Source organism: Geotrypetes seraphini, chromosome 13 (genome assembly GCF_902459505.1).
Source record: "Geotrypetes seraphini chromosome 13, aGeoSer1.1, whole genome shotgun sequence".
Classification (NCBI taxonomy): Eukaryota; Metazoa; Chordata; class Amphibia; order Gymnophiona; family Dermophiidae; genus Geotrypetes; species Geotrypetes seraphini.
The window spans coordinates 26,988,779-27,006,826 of NC_047096.1; positions in this window are offsets into that span (position 1 = coordinate 26,988,779).

Genomic DNA, 18,048 nt, shown 5'->3' on the forward strand with positions numbered 1-18,048 from the left:
AGCCTAACGCGGATTCATAAAAGGTGTGTGTGTGTGGGGGGGGGGGGGATGAGTTAGGAGTCATTAGGCGTCCATGATCAGGTCATCTAGCAATACCTAACATAGGTCCCATTTACAGAATCTGACCCATAGTGCAATGACCGCTGAAGCACTATCCATTTAGTGCTGGGGTAGTCTGGAAGCAGATTCATGGCACATCTAGAAGATATCCAATATATACAACTGGGGAAAAATTTCAAAAATTTCAAAAATTAGCATCATTTTTTGTGTTTTGTTACTTTGTTTAGATATAAGAAGCACCTTTAACTTTGGACTATTTAAGCAACAGTTCACTAGCAGCGTAGCAGGTTCTCTGAAGCAGCCAGGATTGGCGAAACGCGTCAGAAGCTCGCCGGGTCAACGCTATCTGAACCCACTTAGATAAGTTCTCATTATTATATATTTTTTTAACTCAAACTCATAGAATTCATATAGTAGTTGGAGAATATTCACTTTATTGGACATTTAAGGACATTTAACTCGAGTGTTTCTCAACAAGCACTCTCTATTACCTTTTTACTCAAAATGGTGCAATGATTGATTCTACAAAAAACGCTTTTTAGGGGTTTGTACCCCAAATTGAAGTTTTTTTCTATCTTGGATTCTGAGCACCTTTACTCGTTTAAAAAGGTATTTAAAGTAGCCTGTTCCTTTACTAGTTGTTTGCCACATCTAGAAGATAAACACAAACAAGGACTTAGAATATTGTCACCGAAGTAGACTTGAATAAACCTCTTAAGCTCTCAGACGCCTGCGTTAGCTATATCATTGTCGGTAAGCCAACTTATGCAGGAAAGGAGGTATCTTTCATCGAGCTTTAGAGTTTACACTAGAAAGTTTATAAATTTTTTAAAGATTTTTCAAATGCTGTATGCCAATAAAACATAATGCATAAAAACTCAACAGAAAAACCGGCACTTGGCTTTTAAGGCATAGGTTGTCACTGCCGGTATTGTGTTGGTTCTGAGCCAGCTGGATTATTGTAATATTGTCTACTTCGCTGGTTACCAAAAATATCTATGCAGATTGCGCAGTATTCAGAATGCTGCCATTTGACTGGTCTTCAATCTGAAAAAGTTTGATCATGTTACCCCTTTTTTCATGAATTGCATTGGTTGCCAGCTGAGGCTCATGTGAAATTTAAATTTGGTTGCATTTTTTATAAGGTATTGTTCGGCCTTGCACCTAATTACCTTGTGGATTCGTTCACATATGTTAATTCAAAGCAAAAAATATTGTCTTCTGTCATTTCAAGCTGCATTATGGGATAAAGATTTGAATTCCCTAATAGCGACCTCTTGCTCATATCAGCATTTTAGGAGACAATTGAAAATGTATTTGCAGAATCCACCATTCTAGGATTTAAAGGTAAGCTAGATGTACATCTCCTTATGAGTGGCATAGAGTGATATGGGTAAGGATAAACTAGAAGCACATCTCCTTATGAGAAGCACAGAATAATATGGGGACTAAAACTATGCCAGGGTACACCTGGAGGGGCCTCCGCGTGTGCAGATCGCTGGACTTGATGGACCTAAGGTCTGATCCAGAGATAGAAATTCTTATGTTCTTATATTTAGAAACCACCATCCAACACATAAGTAGTCATCTGAGAAGCCGTATTAGTGGCTCCAGAAGCTGGATTCCATCCTAGCCAAAGAGGATTCCTCAAACAGAGAAAGGACATTCTTGGATTTGACGATAATGAGGCTGAGCAGTTATGTATATTATTATTAGGTACGCTAATGAATATGTTTAATGTTTGAAATTTGAAACCTAGGAAATAAATTGCACAGCCTACTCCACTATGGCTACATTAATTTTGGCTGTGAAAGATTTACTTAAAAATGAGATTTTACAGCCTTAATGTCTCTCTTCTTGTCATTAAATAAACTGTGAAATGCAGTTAATGAGAGTGAAGCCCCGGAAGTCTAGGCCTTCTGTAACCTTAGTTCATTACAAAGAGAAAGTGATCCGTTTCATTTGTAAATTATTTCTAATTCATTACATATCTAATGCCTAATAAATGTATATTTTGCACTCGGAACGCTTTTCTTGTTTCTTGCAGTTTTATGAAACTTTTTTTGTAGGCAATCAAGCTGTTTCTTTGCAACTTGACTGAACCTTTCTGCTGGTTCTGATTGCATCTGTGACGGGTGCATCGTCCTGGCCTTTCCATGACATCCACCTCCCTGACCTAAGAATTCCCTAAAATGGTTCCTACCTTACATTTGGACAGCTCTGTAGTATTTTCTAGAGTGAACAAAGTCTGATGGTCATAATGTCTGGGTTCTTTGTGAGTGTTTGAGAGCAGTGGTTCTGAGCTTCAGTCTTCAAGGGCTACAATCAGGTCTGATTTTCAGGATATCCATAATGAATATTCCTCAAAGTTGGGCCGAGAACCAGATCCATTTGCTATATTGTTACCTGGTAAACCAGATAGTTTATAATTTGATATACCGCTCTGCCTTTACAAATAACAGTGGTTTACAATAAAATAAAAACTGAAAATAAAGTGTTTAATAGAAAAGAACTCCATATATTACAAAGAAAAAAACCTATCTCTACCAGAAAGAAAATTCAGTCATTCTTTCATAAGAGTTATGGTGGCCCTTGAGGACTGGAGTTGAGAACCACAGGGCAGATATGCAAAGGAGATTAAGCAGGCGAGGTTCCTTCCTACTTAAACTCTGATCAGCAGGCTGGTAGGGAGTATTCAGTAGAACTTAACTGGGCAACGGTGCTGAATATCCCCTCTGACCTCCATGGCAGTTTCTAATTATTGTCGGGGTGGCCCATGGGAAGAGTAAGGACAGACCCGGAAGACATATCAGTTCTGTGCTGGTCCCTGCATAACTAACCGTGCAAAAAGCAGTTCTCCCGTACGAGGAACGGCTGGATAAATTACGGCTATACTCACTCGAGGAACGCAGAGAGAGGGGAGACATGATCGAGACGTTCAAATACCTCACGGGCCATATCGAGGTAGAAGAAGATATCTTCTTTTTCAAAGGTCCGACGGCGACAAGAGGACATCCGTGGAAAATCAGGGGCGGGAAATTGCACGGCGACACCAGGAAATACTTTTTCACCGAAAGAGTGGTTGATCGCTGGAATAAACTTCCACTTCAGGTGATCGAAGCAAGCAGCGTGCCTGATTTTAAGAAGAAATGGGATCGTCACGTGGGATCTCTACACAGAGTTAAATAGGGGAGGGTCATCAGGGTGGGCAGACTAGATGGACCGCGGCCCTTATCTGCCGTCTTTTTCTATGTTTCTATGTTTCTATCTTTGCCTGGTTAGGTGTGGGAGAATTAACACCAGTGTCATAGTGAGGGTGGCAGGCGCCCAGGGAACCTGTCTGTCCCTAGTGATTGAAAACACAATATTGATGCACAACCCCCACTATCAGCAATGCAGTTGGAAGACCTGCTCAACTTAGAGGGAACAATGAGGAGGAACCTTCAGCTGCTGAGACTTGAGGAATCCTTTTTAAAGATGCATTTAATCTATGACCCACCGATTTAGAATTTTTTATTTTTTGGCTCAATATTTTAAATTTTACCCCTCCTTGTGTTAACTTCCCTTCTGTGTTTTTCATATTCTGCAAAGAAATTGTAACTTTCTCCTCCTACCCCTCACGACTCATGTGTGTCTTATTTAGTAAGTTTTAATTTATGTTATTGTAGTCACTGCCCACTTTTTAATTTGAATTGTACATCGCTTAGGAAATTAAATAAGCGATTTATCAAGCATTAATAAAAACTTGAAACTTGAAACTTAGATATTTGTATTTTAGGTTGGAGGGCAGAAGGGTGTGGCAGACAATTTCATATCTACTCGCTTTTGGTTCAGGAGCACCTAAAATTAGCCATGTGGCTATGTCACTGTCCTGAGCGGGTATAAATTCCCACAGCTCCATTTAATCACTATTTCTGCAGCTCCTGTGGGCTAATTTTATAAAGACGCCCAGAATTAGGCACCTGTTTCTTTGTAAATAGGTTAAAATAGGTACCATGTGACCTCCCAATCTTAGCAACTTGCTAAAAATTTACCCTTATTATTTGCAGCTGGAGATAGGTGAAAATTAATTGGAATGAAAGTTTTTGATGGAGCATCAGTTAAACCTGCTGGTGGACTATTCCAAGATAACTTGCTCTGCTCAGAGTCAACTTATGGGCTCTGCAAAGGCAGGAAACTTGCGCAAGTGCATTTTATGAAATGCTTATTATTTAAAGAGAAGAGGCAGTGTGGGCTGGCATGAATTTAAAACTATATATAGAAACGCAAATGCAAAACAAAAAGAGATATTCTAGTTGTAGAGATGAAGCCAAACCTGCAGGATGACCTTTTATTGGGCAGTCCTATATTTCCATAATCATAACTGGCAACAGGCCACCATCGGGCCATGGTTCCCAGTTAAGTGCTTTTTTACAGGTCAGGCAGCTCATGTTGACACTTCAGATTGAAGGTGGCAGAAGAGACAGATGCAAGTAAAAATAGCTGCTCTTCTGCCTCTGGGAGAAATCATTACTAGAGGGAGGGGAGAAATGGAGTAAAACAGAAACAGAACAGTGGGGAAAGGGGTTCATAGACAAAATCGCGCGAGACAACGGTGCGCCGACAACTGAGCGCAAGGTTGTCGGCGCACCGAAGAAAAGCACTATTTTAAAGGGTTCCGGCGGGGGTGTTGGTGGGGAACCCCCCTATTTTACTTAACAGACATCGCGCTGGCTTTGTGGGGGGTTTGGGGGGTTGTAACCCCCCTCATTATACTTGAAACTGAACTTTTTGCCTGTTTTTTAGGGAAAAAGTTCAGTTTTAAGTATAATGTGGGGGGTTACAACCCCCCAAACCCCCCCACAACGGCAGCGCAATGTCTGTTAAGTAAAGTGGGGGGTTCCCCCCCCACACCCTCCGTCGGAGCCCTTTAAAATAGTGCTTTTCTTCGGCGCGCCGTCAACCTTGTGCTCAGTTGTCGGCGCGCCATTGTCTCGCGCGATTTAGTCCCATCACCGGGAGAGGCAAGCCATACCTCACCTAAGTTCACCCTGATCAAGAACATTGAAAGTTAGGGGTCCTTTTATAAAGCCGCGCTAGCGGGGTTAGCTTGTCGGACATTTCATCACGCGCTATCCCCCCCTCGGCCGGCTAAAAAACTAACGGCTAGCGCGGCAGGCGGAATAACACGCGGTATTATGCACGTTAAACCCCCTACCGCAGCTTGATAAAAGGACTCCTTAGCCTTGGAAAAGGGTTACCAGACGTCCAGGAAAACCTGGATATGTCCTCTTTTTAGGGAACTGTCCGGGTTCCTGGATGGACTTTCCAAAACCCAGCACTCTGTCCAGGTTCCGGCCGCGTCTGGAGGGCCTTCAACAAGCATGCGTAGATGACATCACACACATCCACGTATGCTGGAGGACCTCCAGACATAGCCTGGAGGTCGGCAAAAAAGAGATGAGGCTTTGGGGGGGGGGGGGAGGGGGCTAGAGGCAGAATGGGGTAGATTGGAGGTGGAACAAAGAGGGGCAGAACAGGGTAGGGCCATGTGTCCAGGTTTTCCCATCCTTAAATATGGTAACCCTGCCTTGGAGTAGAAGAGTAGCCTAATGGTTAGAACACTGGACCAATTTTTCCCCATCCCAGCGGGAACTCTTTTTCCCGTCCCGGCGAGTTCTTTTCCTCTCCCTGCCCCATTCCTGCAAGCTCTGTCCTCATCTGCACAAACGTCAAACACTTTAAAATCATAAGTAGCAACATTCTAGAGCTCAGATTGTGATGTCATAATGCCTCATTGCACCAATGCCTAAGCTCTGTCCTCATCTGCACAAGCCTCAAACACTTTAAAATCATAAGCATTCAAGGCTTGTGTGGTTAAGGCAGAGCTTGCAGGAATGGGAAAGGGACAGCAACAAAACTTGCGGAGACGGGATGGGGAAATTGAGTTCCTGCAGGGACGGAGACAAATTTGTCCCTGTGTCATTCTCTACACAGGACTAAGAACCAGGGGAGTCCACTTCTAATCCCACTGATGCTCTCTGCAGTCTTGGGTAAATCACCTGACTCCATTGTTGCAGATACAAGTTTGGAATATCTACTGTACCTGAATGTATCTACAGGCACTGAGTAAATTTAGGGGCCCTTTTACTAAGGTGAAGGAGTAGGGTATTGCTGTGCAGCAAACAAACCTGCAGACATGCCACACTTGCTGCTGTGGTAATAAAAAGATTTACCACATGGTAATTCAGGCAGTAAGGCTTACTGCGTCTGTAGGCAGAAATGGGTGGAGGAAGGGGCATATTGTGGGTGTGCATACCCACAATGCACTGGTGCGCTGCAGTAAAGATACGCGGCGCTTACCACTGGGTTAGCACAGGAGCCGTTACCACCTGCAAAAATGCAGGTAGTAAGTGTTTTTCAGATATGCTGTTACTGCAGCATGTGTGAGCAGAAACCTGCCTCTTGGCAAACACGCCGAGTTGTGCTTTTTTTGACCCGTGGTAATTTCTGAATTGCCGCAGGCCAAAATCAGTGGTAGGCACCTGCTGCGTTAATTTTGTCCATAGGCCTTAGTAAAAGGGTCCCTTAGAGTAACTTCAAGAACTTTCTAGAACTTTCCATCAATATACCTAGAAGTACATTATAACTATAGATATCTTAAGCCCACCAGCTTAATTCTGTTCCAACGGCCTAAGTGGTAACATATCTGCATTGTTTTAGATGGTATCCAGAGGCTGCAAATATCTGGCAGATGCATTTTGCTATGCATACGGCCAATTTATCAAGACAAGAGTGGAAAAGTACTCCAGAGACCCATCTGCTAAGATGTGCAATGCCTATAAGGCATATTTCGGCATGCATGTTGGGGATCAAGACAAACGTTGGACACCTCACTTCACATGCAAGCACTGCCCAAAAAACTCTGAAAGGTAAGACAATTTTGTTTCTTACTAGGATGGCAGAATCTTCTGCTATAAAATTTCTTAGAATGTTTAATCTTTTTTTACTATTTACATTTTTAAATTTTCAATGTTATTTGAAAATATATCTTATACTAGCTGATGCCTTGCACGGGTATTTAATTATAGCAATAACACTGTAAATGGATTCAAATAAAGATACTTTATAGTGGTGAATGAAATGAAAAACCGTGGATTGAAGACAAAGTTTTATTTTATTTTTCTTTCCAGCTTATGATTTATCTTTAATCTTATCTATTGTTTTGCCTTTTGTCTTTGTTTTGTTCTATTTCTATCATTTAAATTTCTCCAGAATTCTACTGTTCAACGGCTCCCCCTTCTGCTTCTATTCCTTTCTCTCCTCTCTTCTACCTTCCAAAGTATTTAGATCAATGCTGTCTTGTTAAAATGTTTATTTTATTTTTATTTTTCCTCTAACTCTACTTTTCACTTCTCTATTACCCTCCAGGTACTTTAGTTAGATTGTGAGCCTTCGGGACAGTAAGGGAATTTTTCAAGTACCTTTCTTATTTCTAATCTCAATGTATATTTTCTGTAAACCGCTTAGAACCTAACGGATGTAGCGGTATATAAGAAATAAATTACATTACATTACATTATTTTTTTACAGCTTAATAAAAAGTACAATATTCAAATTATAATGTGAAATATTTGACAAAATGAATACAATACAACTAACGCAAAACGTGATTATAAACAACAATTTTAGTTTCACCTCCTGGAGCAAGAACATATAAATTCTTGGGTGAACCCACCCTTGAGCAAGCAACATAGAGTTGTGGGCCGCGAGACCCCCAGAACATATCACCCCAGGTAGTGAGGGATCTGCATACCAAGTTTCGTTCAAATCAGTCAAGACGTTTTTGAATTACAGTGAGAATGGCAGCTTTTTACATTTTTTCCATTGACATGAATGGGTGAAATCTGATTTACTGTTTGTAGCTCCGCCCACGTGTGCAGGTGGGCCGCGAGACCCCCAGAACATATCACCCCAGGTAGTGAGGGATCTGCAAACCAAGTTTCGTTCAAATCGGTCAAGCCGTTTTTGAATTACTGTGAGAATGGCAGTTTTTTACATTTTTTCCATTGACATGAATGGGTGAAATCTGATTTTCTGTTTGTAGCTCCGCCCACGTGTGCAGGTGGGCCGCGAGACCCCCAGAACATATCACCCCAGGTAGTGAGGGATCTGCATACCAAGTTTCGTTCAAATCGGTCAAGCCGTTTTTGTATGATCGCGGCACATACACACACACATACATACATACACACATACATACCTCCGATTTTATATATATAGAAGATGAAATATTTTGTGAGGCTCTCATACCCATTAATCATGGTTCATAGACAACGGCGCGAAAGACAAAAGCGCGCGCCGCCGCGCCGCTGTAAATTACAGTTTTTAGGTGCTCCGACGGGGGGTTTTGTTGGGGAACCCCCCCAGTTTACTTAATAGACATCGCGCCGGCGTTATGGGGGGTTTGGGGGGTTGTAACCCTCCACATTTTACTGTAAAGTGAACTTTTTCCCTAAAAACAGGGAAAAAGTGAAGTTTTCAGTAAAATGTGGGGGGTTACAACCCCCCCACCCCCCACAACGCCCCCACAACGCGGTGCGGTGTCTATTAAGTAAAGTGGGGGGGTTCCCCCCGCCCCCCCCCGTCAGAGCACTAAAAACAGTAATTTAGAGCGGCACGGCGGCGCGCGCTGCGCTCAATTGCCTGGGCGCGCCTTTGTCCCGGCACGCTTTTGACATGACACCATTAATCATAGGTGAAATAAATTTATTATTTTCATTACCACATGTTCTTTTTGTTCTTCCACAGGATGGTATAGAGGGGAAAAGACAGTCATGAAGTTTGCTATCCTAAGAATTTGACAGGAGCCAATTGACCACTTAAGCAACTGCTTCTTCTGCATGGTGGATCCTTCCAAACATTGAACTGGCAAGCATGCATCTGCAATCACATATCCAGCCATTCCTTCATCCATCATCCCTATGCCACATTGCACTGAGCTCCTCATACTCACTCCCCCAGAGAGAGAGCAGCTGTCTTCAGAAGAGAGCAGCAAGTCAGAGAGTGAGAGAGGAGATGTAGATTCAGTTTACAATGTCAGTGGTGCAGCTGATGAGAGAAACTCATAGTATCCAAACCAAAAAGGCCTCAACAACTTGATCAGAGATCACCAAGTCCAATGCCATGCTTTTGATGTCTAAGCTCAAGCAGTGGAACTTAGATGAAAGTGTGCAAGTCATAGATCAGAGAAATCGTCACCGAGCTTTTTCCACCTTCACCCATCAAGATAGGCTCTGCTTTTGCCACAATGTGATCAGTCTGTTTGAGGCAATTGGAATTGCCTGTAACCTGAAAATGTAGCGTCTCTTTCATTGACAGCTCATCCAGGAGCATCAAAGCTGGGCTGGTTTATAACATGAACAAGTACCCATCTCTTCTACTGGCTCACTCAGTGCACCTCAAAGAGGCTTACAACAGCATCAAGACCTTACTAAGTGCCTTGAAGAATGATGAATACGGCTGGGAGGTCATTGAAGACTTCATAATGGTGGCATTCTTAATGGATCTCCAAGATGGTTTTACAAAGTTTTCCTGCTATCTGCCTATGGGGCAGCAGGAACATAAAGGTGCTCTACCAAAGGCAGGACTGGCCATAGCGGATCAAGTTCTCTGTAAAATAAAACAATATCAAATGGTAACCACTGATGGACCCCCGGAAGGTGGTGATGCCACTACTACACATCAAATTGGGCCTAATGAAACAATATGTCAGAGCTCTAGATAAGGAGTTGGCAGCCTTCAAGTACCTTCAAGACATCTTCCTTAATTTGTCTGAGAAAGGTCAAAGCTGGTGTCTTCATTGGACCATAGATAAAGAAGGTCCTGGAGTGCAAGGAATTTCCCAAGAAGCTAACTAGGAAGGAGAAAGTAGTTTGGAAAAGCTTTGTCGCAGTAATTCGGAGCTTCATGGGCAATCACAAGGCTGACAACTACATCGAGTTGGTTGAGAATCTGGTGAAGAATTAATTACAGTAGAATGGGTTGCAGGATGTCTCTCAAAGTTCGTGTCTTTGATGCTCATCTTGAAACATTCAAGGAGAACATGAGAGCATACTCAGAGGAGCAAGGTGAGCGCTTCCACTAAGGATATACTAGACTTTGGATGCCGCTACCAAGGACAATATAACGAGAACCTGATTGAAGATTACATCTGGGGGCTGATTCATGAAAGTGACTTATAATGCGTATAAACGCATATCTTGGAAGACTATTCATTTCTAAATTTTCTGTGATCATCTTTGTATAACTTCAATATAAATGCATGCTAATTGTGATTCATATATTGTTTTTATGAGTTTCCTGGGCACAAAAGCAAAGTTTTATGGAAATAACAGACATTTTCTGTACTTTTTAGGCCTGATTAATTAGGAAATTACACTTATTACCCAGGAACAAAAATTGTGTTACATAGTGTAAACCCTCAATAATTGTGTGCTAATAATCAGTTATTGATGTTAATTGCACATCTGGATGCATGCTATTTGATAAGGCATGGCGCCTAACTCCCATGGTGCATATCTCAAAAGGGAACAAGGCCATGGGTATGTCGGGGATGTTCTGAAAAGTTGCGTGTAGAATTACAGAATACTGTCTAACTGCGCCTGACTTGTGCGTAGGCATTAACACCAGGTTTCATCAGGTTTCATCAGGTGAAAGTCTGGCGCCCAAAAGATAGCTGTGGGATCCATACTGCCATTTGTAAGAAGAAAAGTTTGACAATCGCACCTAATGGCAACTAGATTCAGGGCCTATCATCCACTAGACGTCATTTATAGAATCATGTCTAGTAGTACCTAAGCATTCTTAAATGCCAGTAGGTGTTGAATCCCTAGGTGCACTGACATTTAGGCTAGGGTTTTTCTTGGCCTAAATGAGTGCATTTAAGGTAGACGCCTACCAGTGCCTAAGTTAAACCATGCCCAAACTCTACCCCAAATCCACCCCTAACCACACCTACTTGCAGGTAGGTGACTTAGGCCCTCTTTTACAAAGGTGCGCTAAGCGTTTTAGCACCTGTTTAGCATGCACTAAATCAACGCGTGCGCTAGCCGCTAACGCGTCCATAGGATAACATACATGTGTTAGCATTTAACGCGTGGTAAAGCATAGCGCACCTTAGTAAAAGAGGGGGGTTTAGTGTAGATGCCTGCCTTGACGTGATAGGCACCTACCTGCTAAGTTTTTAATCATTTTCTAATGGCACTTTCCATTATCAGCGCCTATTAAGCCAATTAAGAAAATTAAGGTAAGTGGTATAAATTAATATCTGGATTTATAAATAAGAAACCAAAAAAGGGCATTCGGGATATTTGGAGTAGAGAATGACACGGTGACAAAATTCATCACCGTTCCCGTCCCCGCGGATAACCACGGGAAATAATCCCATGTCATTTTCTAGTGTCTATTTCAACCTCAGTCCTTCTATACCAGCATTCTTTAAAACAAAGCTTGCGGATCAGTGGTTGTGGCCATTCATACTCTGATTCTTCCCTCTCTCCTTAAAGAATGACATGAAGATGGTTTCCCGCGGTTATCCGCGGGGACGGGAACGGTGATGAATTTTGTCTCCGTGTCATTCTCTAATTTGGAGCATTGAGATTAAGTATCAAATTACTGCGTCTCAATGGCCACGAATTTGGTCTTGGAAGATGAGATGTACAGTGTCGGCATCTATGAGAGAAACTTGGAATTTTCTGTTACATAGAGCATTTTGGACCCCGGTGTGTTTACAAAAGTTAGATTGTTCTAAGTCTAATAGATGTTGGCACTGTCATCTTGAAGCTGGGACATTGGATCATTTATTGTTTTATTGTTTTTGGAAATCTATTTGGGGTCAAGGTTAATAATTTACTTGAGAACCCAGGAGCGCTTTCATATGATACAATATTATTTGGTACATCAATGAGGGCAAAGAGTCAAATATCCTCTAAAAACAATAAACTTTTACTCAAAATGACAGGGGTTGCCATTCAACAAATTACAAGAAATTGGAAGAATTATGATAGACTAAATTATAATTTTTGGTGGAATTCATTGTGCCACATCTTTAAAATGGAAAGAATTTTAGCTATTCAGCAGGGACGGTATAAAAGGTTTAATGATGTTTGGGAGCCATTAACGAATTATTGTAATGATTGATTATAACTAATAATTTATTTCTTCCCTTTTTAATTATTGAAGTATAGGGTGGGGGGAGGGTAGGTTTGAGTTTTTAAGGTTATATGAAATTAAGAAGTTATTTGAAAGAAGGGAGGGAGGAATTATTATATGAATTAATATATGCTTGATTAATAAGTGATATTAAAGTGTATACAGTTGTGATTTTTATTATCACTTGTTGAAAGTTTAAAAATGAATAAAGAATTTAAAAAAAAAAAAGAAGAAAGAAAATTAAGGTAGGCGCCTAGATCAGCTTATTCAGAATACGGCAGCCAAGCTGATCTTTACAAAACGTAAATCTGACCACGCCTCCCCACTCCTGGCCAATCTTCATTGGCTCCCAGTGATTTCCAGAGTCCAATTCAAATGCTCTTGCCTGGCTTTTAAGATTATTCACGGCATCCTTCCTTCCCTAATCCCACTTTCTTTCAACTCCTCGTGCCCTGACTCCACCAGGACCGCCCATAAATTAAAACTATCCTTCCCCTCCCTACATGGTATTCTCCACGCAGGTAAACTGGGAAAATCACTTCTTTTCCAAATCACAGGTCTCTGGAATGACCTTACTATCCCGCTGCGGAACCTGAGCTCCCTCCATGTATTCCGCAAGCAACTAAAAACCTGGCTCTTCTCTAACATGTAATTTCTTTTCCCTTACTTTTCCACTCGATTTATAAACTTATGTAAACCTTTTCCTCCCCTTTCTCATTTTTAAGTTCTTCTAAACCGTGCCGAGCTCTACTTCCGTGGAGATGATGCGGTATATAAACTTAAGGTTTAGTTTTTAGTTTAAAATTAGATGTCTTTTATAGAATCAGGGCGCTAGTGCTGAATTTTTTTAGGCACCCAAATTCCGATGCTGTATATTGAATTCTCTCGTCGGTGACTGCATGATACCAGGAACAGATTTCGCTGTTTAAGGAATTCACAAAGCAGCCTCTGGACTGAAAGACAGTATCGGTGGGAACTGACTAAAAGAGGCTATCAGCTTCCGTGTGTACTATAGCAGTGCCACAGCATTTTAAAAGTCACATTAGAGTTTTGCAGATGCTTTACTGCAGCAGTGAATAATCTCCTGGAGAGAGACTGATGTGTCCTCCCTCAGAGGCAGATAAGATGCCCGTTTTCAGGAGCTGCATTAGAGAAATGAATGTGTAATTTTGAAGTCAAAGGTTTGCCCTTTCACCGCAGTCGGGGAATTTACTGTGCCGAGAGAGACAGGCGAAAATGTAGAAGAGATCAGAATGGAGGTCTGCTGGAGTCCAGGTCATTATCTATGTGCAAATGAATGTCCCCTAAGTTCAGCCAACTGCTGGAGACAAGATTTAGATATGACAGAACATTGAAAAATGCTGTAATAAGGGTAGAAGGTGAAAAACGAAAGTGGTAAATCAAGATCCGAGGCAATAATGAACGCTTTCAAGCTTGCGAAAAGGCGAGGACAGATGTGGCACATTCAGGAGGATAGACACCTGGAAAATGGTGAATCTAATACCCTGTTCTGTCATGTGAGGATGAAATGAGATTATCTGGTGGCATTATCAATGGCTATCAGCCACCAACAAAGGAAAACAGAAGTGAAACAGAGGAGGAGGTGTGGTGGTTTGTTTTATGTAGTTACGCTGCTCCTTGTGACCCTGGGCAAGTCACTTAATCCCCCCATTTGCCCCAGGTACATTAGATAGATTGTGAGCCCGCCCGGACAGACAGGGAAAAATGCTTGAGTACCTGAATAAATTCATGTAAAACCGTTCTGAACTCCCCTGGGAGAACGGTATAGAAAAATTGAAAAAAATAAAAAAAAATAATTTGAGTATTAGAAATGTCTGGGTTTCGATCCCAACTCTCTCAAATTGTGCTACACAGAGCAAGTCATTTCCCCCCCTCATTCTATAAATTGACACCTAAGGTGCTATTTATACGGTGTCAGGTCAAAAGCGCGCCGGGCCAAAGGCGCGAGCAGACAATTGAGCGCAGCGCGGAGGCGCGCGCCGAAGAAAATTACTGTTTTTAGGGCTCCAACGGGGGTGTGTGGGGGGGAACCCCCCCCCCACTTTACTTAATACAAATCGCGCCGCGTTGTGGGGGCGTTGTGGGGGTTTGGGGGGTTGTAACCCCCCAAATTTTACTGAAAACTTCACTTTTTCCCTGTTTTTAGGGAAAAAGTGAAGTTTACAGTAAAATGTGGGGGGTTACAACTCCCCAAACCCCCCACAACGCCGGCGCGATTTGTAGTAAGTAAACTGGGGGTGCTCCCTAACAAAAACCCCCGTCGGAGCCCCTAAAAACAGTAATTTTCTTCGGCGCGCACCTCCGTCTTGCGCTCAGTTGTCGGCGCGCGCCTTTGTCTTCCGCGTTGTTGTCTATGAACCATTTATACATATAGAGGGCCATTTTTGACAGGATGTCTAAGTCTGACTTTGGCTGTTTTCTGTAAGATGTGCAAAAGTCAGGGCAGAGAATCATCCATTTTTGAAACTGCTAGATGTCCAATTTTTAATTTTTTTTTAATCACATTCTTAGAATGCCTAACTTTTTGGGGCCATTTTGTAACACAAAAACGTCCACGTTCAAAACATCCAAATCCAGACCATTTGGACATGGGAGGGGCTAGTATTGTAATGGACTGGTCACACAGACATGCCAACAGAGCCGTGGGGCACCTTAGGGAAAGGGACTTGGATACAGACTTTTTGTAGTTTATTTTTTTTCAACCAAGTTTCAATTTTGTTTAGGACTTGATATACCGCTTTTATAAGCAAAATGGTTTCCAATTTATACAAAGTATTAAAAGCATTAAAAAGAATATAAAATAGTAGGGAACAAATTCACAGTTACGGTACAGACATAACATGATACATGAGGGCAAATGGGGAGGATACATTGCTTAAAATAAAAGAAAGGGGAGGCAAATATAAGAGGAGTAACCACATTCAAAGTGGTTTTACATACAGGTGCTTGAAGCATTTTCCCTATCTGTCCTGGTGGGCTTATAATCTATCTAATGTACCTGGGGCAGTGGAGGATTAAGTGACTTTCCTGGGGTCACAAGTAGCAGCACAGGGTTTGAACCCACAAACTCAGGATGCTGAGGCTGTAGTTCTAACTGGACTATGCCACACTCTCCTTTATGTGAAGTTCACAGCAGCGCACCTTAGAGGGCACTCCTGTGAACTTCACATAAAGGATGCCAGATGTACATCTCACCATAACCCCCTTATAATTTATGGTGATCCCTCCAAAACTCCCCCAAAACCTACTATACCCACTCCAATACCATTATGGCTGCAGGTGGCACCTATGTGGCAGTATAGTAGGATTTGGGTGGTTTGTTGTGGCCTCACACCTTCCACCATAAACGTAGTGGTTAGAGTGTCTTATGGGCCTGGGTCCTCCTCTTTATGGTTCACTAGCCCACCCACCCACCAGGCTACTTAAGACACCTGTGTGATGCTCTACTAGACTTTCCCATACCAGGTGCAGCTTTTCTAGAGACAGGTATGTACTGTTTTATCCAGATCTTTGTGGGGTGGGAGGAGGTCGGTGACCACTGGGGGAGTGTGGGAGTCATAACTTATCTCGAAGCTCTAAAGCTCTTGATTTTTCCATTGGCGAAAGGTTGTAAATTAAAAAGATATGATCGAATGCTTTCATACCAGGCTGCAATCTGGGATAAGGAATTTAAACGTTTACTATTGACGTCTGTTTCATACTGTATTTGCATTTTAGGAGACAGTTGAAGACTTACTTATTTTCAAAGTTCTTGGGTTTCTAGTCTAATTATTATCAATTGTGCATTCCTAGCTAATCTTTTGTAAACCACATAGAACTTAAAGGTGATGCAGTCTAGAAACGGATTTTATGTTTTTATGTTATGTTATGTTAAAAACAAATCTAACTCCGGACATCTAAGTTACGTCCAAGACGTCTTGGGAAAGGTTAGATTATCACCACAAAACGTCCAAGTGCTAAGTACGCTCAAAGCCTGCCTAAAACACACCTCCAACATGCTCCCTCGAACTTAAGATGCAACAGTGGCTAATAAGCCTAGCAAGATGTCCAGAAAGTCAGCTTCAAAACTTGCCCCTTGGATGTCCTGGCAAAGAGGATATGTAAATGCTAGTTTATGCTGTCTTTTGGATGTCTTTCTTTTTTGAAAATGAGCCCCATATGTTATAGAATAGTAGCACATATATGCAAATACAGTATTCCCGAAATCTATAAATAATGCTAAAAATTGCCAGCACAAATTTGGGCGCACACCCAATTTGAGCATGCAATCTAGTTGAATAATGAGCCAATTGGTGCTGAGAATCAATTATCAATGCTAACAATTATCGGTGCTAATTGGAAGCAGTTCAACGCTATGTACGCATATTTATGTGCCTGGATCCGCACATAAATCTTACACGTGATCCCAAAAAGGGATCGGGGCACGGGCGAATTGAGGGTCTTCCTGTAATTTACATGTGCTGTTATAGAATAAGGAGGATCTGCGCCTAATGTAGGAACGAGGATTTATGCTAGGTTTCAGTTGTTGGAAATGGTTACACCGAAAGTTAGGCGCAGGGCCTAACTTTGAGCACTGTTTTTAGGATATTGCTTAGCGCGTTTTGTTAGTTGGTGCTGATTTTTTGGCCACCATTTATAGAATTCAGTCCATGATGTGCACTTATGTGAATAGGAGTCAAATGCGTGCTCAGCTTTATTCTATAACATACGCACAACAGTTGCCTTAGTGTGTAAATGCAAGGAGGGCATGCATGTGGGCGGAGCATGGGTGATACATGGGCATGTCTTCCACTAACACATACAACTTACAGAATACTGTAAGTTATGTGCATAAGTGTCACATATAGACGTTAACATTTATGCCTGCCATAGATATGGCATTATGTGCTTACTTACACTATTAATTTTTAATGGGTATAACTTATGGGCAGACTGGATGGACCGTTCAGGTCTTTATCTGCCATCATATCTCCAATCGCATTGGTTTCCGGTCCCAGCAAGAATACAATTCAAATTCTACTGTCTACTATTTAAGACTTTATACAGAGACAGTCCAAACTACCTGAATAACCGCCTCATCCACAACACCTCAACCAGACATAGGAAAACTCACGCCCCATTCTCATACCCCCCAATTAAGGAGGTCAAACGGAAAAAACTGGCCACTCAAGCAGCCAAACTAGACAACCAAATCGCCAACCTACTGATGGCATCCCTCGACTACAAGACTTTTAGAAAAGAAATTAAGACCATATTCTTCAAGAAAACCCTGAAAAAAGAAATAATACCGCAAGCTCCACACTCCACCTCTCACTAAAGCCAACTACCCCAAACAAATAATCTACCCATTTCTTACTCTCTGAAAATGACCAATTTTTATTTATTCATTTATCTATTTTTTTTTTTGTAAGCTCTTGTTGTAATACATCCTAGATAATTCTTTTGTAATCCGCCTTGAACTGCAAGGTAATGGCGGAATAGAAATCCCTAATGTAATGTAATGTAATCATTTACTATGTTACTATATTCTATAAAAATACTTATGCATGTAAGTGTTTCTACAGTATAGCACTCAGAGTACATAAATCTGGCACCTAATTTGTAGCATAGTTATAGAATTGCCAAATCAGCTTACTTGATGGCAATGTGCAAATAATGTGCATTTGCATATTTTTTCCTTTGGATTTTTGAAATTTAAATACACATGGACACGTCTGGATAGAACAGGACCGCCCTTTCAGGATACGTCACCGGAGTTCAACGGAGGGCTACAGT